Source organism: Lissotriton helveticus, chromosome 4_1 (assembly GCF_964261635.1).
Source record: "Lissotriton helveticus chromosome 4_1, aLisHel1.1, whole genome shotgun sequence".
In the NCBI taxonomy this organism is placed as follows: Eukaryota; Metazoa; Chordata; class Amphibia; order Caudata; family Salamandridae; genus Lissotriton; species Lissotriton helveticus.
In genome coordinates, this window is record NC_136063.1 from 135245928 (window position 1) to 135254916 (window position 8989).

Consider the following 8989-nt stretch of genomic DNA (forward strand, 5'->3'; position numbering starts at 1 on the left):
TCCATTCGATTTTTGGCGGACTTCCCTTGATCCTGGGACTAATTGCAGGAATCCTATTCCTAGTCCTTATTTTTCGTTATGGCAACCCATGTCACAGAACAAAATCTCACGACAATGGAAGATACGATCCTAGCCATTGGATACCGGGACCGGATATCAAAAATCCTGGGACTCTCCCGGCTTAGAGACCTGAACATGACTTGGTTTCTATCATTTCGACCAATGTGGCAAAGGTGTGTTTTACCTGTACTAAGGTGTCTGCTATGCGGAGAAGAATGCGTGTTAGACACCTGTCTGACGCTACAATCGGATGCGCCGGTGGATGCAGATACACTGTTGGTTCCTACCAAGGTTCACGCACTGTGCTGCCCTCAAAGGCTGCCAATTCTGATGACGGCATTCCTGGAATCTTCACCACTGCGATTGAAGAGTAGTGAAGTTCAAGATGAAAGCAGCATCGAACAGGTACGACCTTCTGTCAGCAATGCAAATCAGAATGTCAATGGAGACAATCATGCGCACGAATGCATGGTTACCCCTATTTCCGACTTAGAGGAACTTTCCCATGAAGCTGTTGACAGTTTTTTCGAAAGCCTGAATGATATGATGTTCTCTCCGGAACAGAAATAGAGACTTTTGAGTAAACTCGCACACGGCGTTCCCTGAATTCGGCCTTCAACTTTAAAAATAAAGTCACATGAACAATTACAATCCAGTTCACGGACAGCAACTTTTTTCAGCAAGCCCCTAAAATATTTTTCTATATATTTTTTCCCGGGACACTGATCTTCTGCTTAAAGTAAGAAACTATTCCTAGAGAACTAAGATTTCTATTTTTTTAGATACTTTATAGACTTTATATAGACTTTAGCTGCCCGCTGGTTTGTTCACAATATATTTTATGTGATGAAATGGTTTCGACTTTTTTTCTGTATAGCCATATTAAGAGCCATTTCATGTGTATTTCTCATATACCAACAAGCAATAATGCATAAAATGCGTGTTTACTTTTGCATTTAATTCATAGCTTAAGTGCATACAATATATATGACTGCAATTTTTCAGTATATTTGAAAATTTCAAAATGCATTTATGTATTTTGGGGTGGTAAGGTATACACTATACTCTATAGTATGTTGTACTATGTTATACTATGCATAGATTAGTAGATATGACCATAGTTAGCGTGGAGTGGGTGTCGTGTATTTCTATAGGTTCTGAATCGATCCCCCTATTCCTGACCCTATTCTGGTTAAACTTACTAGCTAGTTAACTAACAGTCAGCCCATGAGGCAAGAAAACCCCCATGATGCAGATACCGTTATCTGACGCAGTCACACTACGGCACAGGAACGTGTTATCTGATTAGGTCATAACGCTTGAGATCTAATTAGACAAGCGACATTCCTCCAGCCCCTGATAAGGCATACGACGTTCTCATAACAAATCAAACCTATGACAACCTGGATAATCCGTGCGGCCATTGTTTTGATTTCACAGAGAACTTTAGTAAAGAATGTGCTAACGAGCAAGTCGTATGACATCTTTATTGACGTACCTATGTCCATCCTTACGTCAATCCCGGCACCTTTAAGGTATAAATATTGCCGACCTTGCCCTATGCAGACACACGCGTGGTGACAAGACGGAGCAGCCATACTTGCCGAAGCAGAGAGCAGAAGCAGACCCCGCAGGCAGCAGCCCCGCCTTCCTGACGCGCTGAGAGACGCGCTGCTATCTCAAGCCGAGAGACCCAGCACCGGCGCTTCCGGGTAGCCCTCGCAGGCAGCCTGGAATATCGAGAGCAGAGAAAGAGATACCATTCCTCATTCATCCTAAATTCCAGGTACAGAACTGAATAACCCCTCCTAGAGAATTCTTTAGTTATTCACTTGGCAAAAACAAACTTAACTTAAACTGTAACTTTCTATTCCCGCCCACGCATTAGACTTAGGTCAGGTACACGGGGTAGGCGTATTTAGAAACACCAGTTGAGTGCGTTTAGTCAAATGTATATGTGTATGTAAATATATTTTAATCATTTTAAACATCATATGGCTCAGAAACCATATCAATGTTTTTACAGTATTATTTTGTACTATTGCTTTTAACGTATGCACTTTACTTAACTATAAGTATTGCAATAATATCGATCCATTTCTCTTGTACGAGAAAAGAGACTGATCAATAAATAACATCTTTTATTGAACACGCCCGTCTCTTCCTTTTCTCTACATTCTGATGAGACTAAGAATGCACGTACTGACTGAATAAAATAATTGCCTTGTGCTCACACGACTCTTGAGATTGACTCTTGATTAGGGGAGAGCAAAGTTGTCATGTTCTATGGTTGTCAGAAACTAAATCCCTTCTTGTCTAATCAGGGAAGTTAATCCTTCCTTGAACATTCAAGAAAGTTTCTAGCGAACTCTGAGCTTAGCTGGCAAACCCAAAAATTAAGTCTAGTATCGACAGTAGTAGACCTAGTTAACGTCTGGCCTAGGCCTTTACTGCTGTAGGTACTATTCCAATGCGCAGAGCCTATTGGGAAAATAGGAGCTACACTACATCTCGAGGTCTCTACATTTTGGCATGATGTGTGCACTGCCATTACTGAGATTATTTCCATGCCAGTCTAACCTGATCTGCTGCTGTGCCTTTTAGGCTTTGTGAAACACTGTCCCAACGCCTCCCGTAGGCTCACTGGTATGCTGCTGGTTCTTACGCGACGTAGGGTCGCCATGCATTGGGTTGCCAGCCGCGTCCAAGGTTGGCGCTTGGCTGAAGGATGCTGCGCGTTGTCAGATGCTCCTGTCCGAATTCTGGGACCCGACACCGGCAACCAGCCGGCCGCATAATATCTGGGGACCCCTTGTCTCATACCTCCAGCACCAGCGCGCCTCGCCCTCTGCGTCCTCTCCCGCACTCCCCGCCTACTCCTTGCCCATGGCAGCCGCCGGTGCTGGCTTGTAGATGTCACCCCCCTCCTCTGCTCACTATTGCCTCTCTTTGGCTATTTCTTCACATACTCTGCCCCTTCGGGCACTCTACTTGGATACTCACGCTTCACCCCTCCGTTGTTCCTTCTCATGCTCCGATGTGGACTATCATTATGCAATTGTTTTTATGATAAATGTATCAGCAGTGCCTTCTTTTACTATTTTGCGGTTTTTCTGCCTGTATACCCTGTAACTGGATGTGCAAGTCTCTTCAATAAAGTTATTTTAAAAAAAAAAAAATTAAACCAATACCTGATCCACTAATGAGACTATGGGCCTGATTAAGAGTTCCTCGGAATTTTACGACCCAAGTGTATGTAAACTTCTATTTACTCAGGAGTCGCAATTACGAGTGTGAAGTTGTTTAACACGTCTGATAATTATCAGTTGTGTTAAATAGCTCAACCTTGATTAAATTTTGACAGGTCAAACCTGCTGATATTTAACAGGGTAAACCATACAGTATTTACCTTATCATGGAGATTTTAGTGCATTAAACCAAAATCTGCATGTTATCCGCTTAGGGCTCTGTAACTTTTTTTCCACCTAAGGTATCCATGGCAAATTTGTATCCTTTTCTGGGTATTCTAATGGTACCCAGGGTTTGTGAATAATCCTGGAGGTGAACAAGAAAATAGGCAAAATGTAGCCAAATTTAGAGTTTTTTTGGAAAAAAGCACAAAAAAAGGCTCCTGATAAAAGTGTAATTTTTGTCTCCTACAAATGGCACCAACAAACGGATTTTCTTTGCTAAAGTTGGTTTCCTGTGCTAAAGTCACACTCTTCCCAGCTTTCAGGAACATGCAGAGCTGAATAAAAATAAATCCACAGTTTGGGAATTTTTTTAAGTGGTAGCCCATTTTTTGTGTTTTTTGTGCTCTCAACCTACTTTCAGTTGGTGATGGAAATTAGTATGAAGCCCACAAGTGATTCTGGAAAGCTATAGATTTTTTAAAAGTACTCAAAATTCTGAATTCAGGAAAGGGGTATTTGTGTAGATTCCTCAAGGGTTTCCCAAAGAAACTAACTGGAGAAATAAAGAAATATTGAAAATGAGTTGGAAAAATTGGCTATTTGTGACAACGTTTTAATCTGTAACATTTTGTCACCATGGCTGACTCACAAAAGCAATATACCATTTTGTCTGCTAGACCCATCTGGTCTAATCCAATTGATAATAACAAATGTTCTACTATTTTATGCTCCCACATGTCTTCTGATAAAAACTGTCCCCACCGTTGTGTATAGGCTTAGTGCTCCCATCAGGAAACGGGCCAAAACACAACATGGACCCATCACATTATTCCACTGAAACTGACCCTTTTGTGGGTAGCTGTAGATTTTGGACACAAGCACAGGCGGCACCTAGGGAAACCTAGCAAACCTGTCCATTTTTGAAAACTAGACATGTAGGGGAATCCAAGATGGAGTGACTTGCATCATTTACCCAGAATCCCTTGCAAACCTCAAACTTTGACAAAAAAACACATTTTTCTCACATTTCTGCAATGGAAAGTTCAGGAATCAATCCAGCATTCCCCCAAGTTTCCTGATAAAAATGGTCCCTCACTTGTGTAGGTAGGCCTAGTTGCCGCAACAGGAAGGGGCCCAAAACGTAACGTAGATACAACATAATTTGGCACTGAAAACTGACCCTTTTTTTGCAATGTGAGAGGCTATGTGGTTTTGGGTCCTAGCTTATCCTGCACCTATAGAAACCTAACAAACTTCATCAAGCCTAAGCACGACAGTGGGACCCACAGTAGAGATCGCACCTATCCTAATATCCACAGTTCAAGCACCCACTGCCAAGGTGAGGTCCTAACAGGACTATAGAGATTCAGACAAGGTAAAAAGGTGCAGCATGCAACAAAAATATACAAGATATCCAAACAAATCTAAGGGATTTCCAGAGATGTGTTCAAATCTTTTTATTTAGTCATATGATAATATAAGAGAAAACACAGCAGAAAACAGCCAACGTGTTTCATCCAGAACATTGGACTTCTTCATTGCAAGAGTCAGGAGTAGACTCACTCTGACTACCGATTTCATATTATCCCTTACTGAACGGGTCTTTCACTTAGAACTCGGTTGGGAAGATGCACACATTGCTCTTACATTTGGATGGGTGAATCTGAGGCATCATCATCATGTACAACGTTTTGATCTTGCCCTGAAGAAGTCCAATGTCCTGGATGAAACGCGTTGGCGTTTTTCTGATGTACATGCCTCTCATATGTGAATATGACTGAATAAAAACTTAACGAACTTGCACATGTTTTAGAACTACATAACAAGGGAATTCCAGGGGTGCGTGACTTGTGTGGCTCTCGCTAACTAATTTTACCCGGAAGCCCTTGCAAACATCCAATTTTGGTAAAAAGACACATATTTTTCTCACATTTCTGTGACAGAAAGTTCCTTTATTCTGTGGGGATCTGCAACTTTTCTACCACCCTGAGTTCCCACATGTTACCTGATAAGAACAGTCCCTCACTTGTGTGGGTGGGCCAAGAGACCACAACACAAAAGGCACTAAAGTGCTACATTGATAGATAAGCAACCGGGATAGCTGCGGTATTTGGGGCTGTGCTGTGGCGCCACCCATGCAAACCTATGAACCACAGACATTTTTGAAAACTAGACAACCAGAGGATTCCAGGGTGATGTGCCTTACGTGGATCTCATGAGGTTTTCTCACCCACAATACCCTGCAAACCTCAAACTTTGCCTGAAATCACACATTTTACTAACATTTCTGCAATGGAAACTTCCATAATCAGCAAGAATCCACAAAATTGCTACCACTCAGCGTTGCCCCACTTGTGCCAATAAAAACATGGAGTCACTTGTGTGGCTGGGTCTATTGCCTGGAACAGGAACTGATCAACCCCTGGCGAGGGGACTCCCACAGCTACCCCTGTCACTGATCTCGCCACATAGCTCTTTAGGGCCTTTTGTGTCAAGGTCTCTTGACACACCCACACAAGAAAAGTCCTGTTTTTATCAGGAGACCTGCAGGAATGCTGGATAGTAGGAAATATGTGGCTCCCTGCAGATTTCAGTCTTTATTTCATAGAAATGTGAGGATAATGTGTGGCTTTAGTACAAGTTTGAGGGTTTGCAAGGCATTGTGAGTAAGAAAATGTGATGAGATCCATGTGAAGCACACCACCCTGTACTTCCACGGGTGTCTAGATTTTAGAGTCCAGAAAGTGCAGCCATTCAACTTTGCAAGTGGGACAATGCTGGGAGTAAGTCACACTCCCCTGGCCCACATGTAAAAACACACCCAGAAGAATTGTCCTCTTGCTTGCCACTGGGACGTCATTTTTTAGTCTGCAGGAGAGCTGAAAGACTGTTGCGGGTTAAGTGGTGAGGCTGAAACCTGATGTTAGAATGGGCCAGACCCACCCCCATTATTTTATTAAAAAAATATTTTCCTGCCATACAATGGGCTTTCTACCCCCCCCCACCTAGGCAAATGGGGTCAACCCTCTTATCTGTCCGGGGGGGGGGGTACATTTACTGGTTTGTCCCTTTTGCGGCGCAGGAGCATGACCAGGGCCTGTGCCAGCATGCAATACCCACATCACTTTCTTTTTACCCAAAGGCAAAATCACTGGTGCCATGTGGACTGTCTACCCCTTCAGGGGGCAGACTTGGCGCATTCTCCCTAATTCGGGCAAACCTCCGATCTGCAACCAGGGGGGCAGAAAGACACTATTGCCCCTTCTAGATTGGGGGTATGGCTCGATGCCACAGTAGGTCTGTCCCTCCTTTTGCTTATTTTGGCTGATTTTAAATCACTGGTGTTTGGTGGGCTTTCTGCTCCCTGCCCCCACTGCTGGGGTGATGGGGGGTGAATACCCCTATCCACCCCTTGGGAGGCAGAAAGTCTTTTGGGCAATGGAGTGTGTAAGAGCACAGGACCATGCTGCCCCCCCCAAAAAAAAAATACTGCATAAATGCAGTCCCTTGTGTCTACTGGGCTTTCTGTCCCCCGGGGGGACAGGTTAGGGCTAATCACCCTCATCCACTACCCAGAGGGCAGAAAGACTGCCTTGATGTTGGTGTGGGGGCAAGTTGGGCAGCCCCCATCCCCATATTTTTTTAACAGATTGCCTGGTGTCCAGAGGGCTTTCTGACTTCCCTGGGGGGATTTGGGTGTAACCACTGGCAGCACATTTTTTGGGGTGGGGGCATGGCCATGCCCATAGTGGGCAGCCCCCAACGCAATATTGTTTTTAGAATGTGCCCTGTGTGCTCCCATCCAACCTCCGTGCGAAGCTGAAAGACTGTATGCCTTGTAATTGGGATGGGGGCATGGCAATGGGGATTATTCCCTTTCCAGCGATACCTCTCCTAGAGAATTAGTGCTCAAGGGTGCTGAGCTAGGACCACGGGCACTGGCTCAGCTCGACCGAAAAAGGGCCTGTAGGCATCCAACCCTAGTTCACCAATGGAGACTACTGCTCAAACTGGTCTTACTGGCTTTTGGGGCACGCACATGGAAGGAAGCATCTTCTATCTGCTTCAAGAGCGTTGCTCCCTGGGCGCTGGCGAAAATGTGCCAAATTTGTCAAAATAATTGAGGGCATATTCACAAGAAACTGTCGCATATCTGCATCATAGCAGAGATGCGTCACTTTACTTGCGTCACACAAAAAAAACCTTGCACCACCATGGATGCGTCGCATTTACAATGTGGCGCATCATGGCGCAGGGATTGACAGATGCGTCATGCATCTGTTGTCGTAAAGGTCACGCATTGCCGGAGTTGTGTCGCAAGCACGACACAAGTCCAGCAATGCTCAGGAAGGCCTATACCAATTTTGCTGCGTCACTCCTTACACCTACTTCAAGCAGACATAAGGTTTTGACTCAGTGGCGTCGTAGAAGTGGTGCAGTGAAATCATGTAGATTACACTGCGTCACTCTTATGAGGCTTTCTTGCATCGGAACGCCCACCCTGCATACATTATACCTGACGCAGGTATAATGTGCCGCAGGGCTTTACAACGTGACGCATTTCTCTAGAGGATGCAACGGCGGCACAAAAGGGTTGCACGGGGGCTTGTATATCTGCCCCTTAGACAACAGCGCCCCCAAACCATTGCGGCAGCACGCAGCCGAAATCAAGGGCAGAACCTAATAACAAAATATGTTAGCCAAGCTCGGAAGGACAAGAAGTAACTGGTGATTCTTTGGCCGACAGCCAAAGGGTGTAACGCACGTTAATGCGTACTGGCCGATATCTAATATGACAAGACAGGATGCACAGTAGAACTTAGCCTCTGGTGAAGACTACATTACTTTTAGTATTTGTACATTGGTTATTAGTATACCACACGTTCAACATTTTAGTTGTTTTTATCTGATTTTCGTCAATTGTAATGGTTTTGATCAATTACTATTAAAGGCTACTGGCATATCGCACTTTTAATTTTTTTGCTGCTTTTTTAATCAGATATTAGCCAACTGTAATGATTTTTATTAACTAAACAAAGTTTTGAACTGAGCTGAACTGATTTTTAAAAACGTGAACATCCTTATGAGACTACACAGTTGCTCTTCTAATTTCAAAGTACAATTCAACACTATCAAGTGTGTGTGTGTTACGCTATTTGTTAACATTGTTTGCACTTTTATATGCAGTATTCCTAGGGATGGCCGTTACTCACGGAGTTTCACTCCACGGAATTCTGCGGAGTTATATAAACAAACAATCCGCAAGATTCCGCCCTTGAGGGCACCATTTGGCAGAGCGCTCAAGTGTCATCGTTCCATGCAGAAATAGCTTGCCCACTCCAGGTTTTTACATTGCATTCTGGGACTCATAGTCCTGATGTTCCATTGGGTAAACAGAACTACAAGCCACAAATTGGAATATGAGAAACCTGAACTGGATAAGCTACTGAGGCAAGATCTTGGAACTGGTCAATTTGCTTCTAAAACCTCTTAAATAAATACAGGTGTTGCCAACA